We start from the raw sequence: 1,643 nt of genomic DNA on the forward strand, positions 1-1,643 counted from the left end.
GACACGCACAGGTATTTCTGTGTTGCCGTGAATGGAAAAGGACCCAAGAGTAGATTTAGCTCTGACACAGAGAGGCACAATTCCCATTTGCTTTGGATTCACTTTGTCCAGGTTGATCTCAGTCCTTCCTCAAGCCAAAGGGAAGGAGGGTAACTCTTTCAACACACCAGAACACCGATATTACTGGTAGTTGGCTGCTGCCTCCCAAAATCTACTATTCCAAAGCAATGACGAGCCATAAAACCTCATTATCAGCTCGAAGAGGCGACTGTCAGACAATGAGCTGGTTCCCTCCCGCAGCCCACACCTCCGAGGCTGCCTGTGAACAGCTGCGTTTCGCTTCCATCAACCTGAGGAGAGGACACGGGAGGCGTGGGAAGAGCCAAAGGGGATTGTGACAGGGGATGACAAAGAGGGGGTCAGGAGCACAGATCTGCAGTCTCAGAGCAAGACAGGAAGAACTCCAGGTAAGGAACCTGTGGAAGTAAGTGACTGACAAGTTGCTTGATGACTCTTCCAACAACAGTTTGCATTATAATACTATCCACCTACAAACTCAAGTATTTCAAGTATTTATAAGAAAATACAGAGAGATAAATATTCCAATGAGAGTGCTAAGGTGGCATTTGATGCTTCCCTCTCTTGATCTCCACTGTCAGACGTAGACAAAAAATAGTTTAGCACCTAAATAAAAGCTAATCCTTGAAACCTGCTCGGTACTGGCAGCGTTTCAACACTAACACTAGACGGGGTCTTTTCTGCAACTGGAGATGCAATTCACCCTGCAGACAAGCCACAGCACTTCCAAGGCTTTAGTTAAAACACAAATTACTTAATTCAACCCACTTAAATGCTGCACTGGAATATAATGCTCTACAGAACCCTAAGAAATAACAGGTTAAAGAAGGAGGAAAAAGCTAATGGAGCAAAGAGGAAGAAAATTCCACCACCACTGCTTTACTCCCTACCACAGGCAAAAGCAAACTTCTTGCATGAAATATATCACAGAATCCCAGCCTGGTTTGGGTTGGAAAGGACCTTAAAGCTCCTCCAGCTCCAACCCCTGCCCCGGGCAGGGACACCTTCCACTAGAGCAGGTTGCTCCAAGCCCCTGTGTCCAACCTGGCCTTGAACACTGCCAGGGATGGGACAGCCACAGCTTCTCTGGGCACCCTGTGCCAGCGCCTCAGCACCCTCACAGGGAAGAGCTTCTGCCCAAGAGCTCATCTCAATCTCCTCTCTCTCACACCCCCCTGGTACTCATCGAGTTCAGGAAGAGCTACAAATGGTTTACTCCAGCCATCTCGAATTTTAAAAGCCCTGTCAATGAACACAAAAAACTTCCTATCTTCAAGGTAAGCACAGGACTGGTTCAGAACCATCCCAAGGGACAACTGCTGCTTTAAGTGACTGTTTAGGATAATTGTTAGGAATTGAGTCAGAGTAGAAACAAGAGTCAGCAACAGGCTGATTTTCTGAATAACGTGTAGAATGAAATCACTATAAACTCCAAACAAAAGCCTAAGCAGGTTAGAACTGCTCCGAACACACTGGAGTAATTTCTGCCCATTAAAATAGAGACACAAGTGGTGCTTACAAGCATCACAGGAGGACTGGAAGGAAAAGAGAAGCCAACCCATCAC

The sequence above is a fragment of the Nestor notabilis genome, unplaced genomic scaffold (assembly GCF_000696875.1).
Source record: "Nestor notabilis isolate BGI_N333 unplaced genomic scaffold, ASM69687v1 scaffold21426, whole genome shotgun sequence".
NCBI lineage: Eukaryota > Metazoa > Chordata > Aves > Psittaciformes > Psittacidae > Nestor > Nestor notabilis.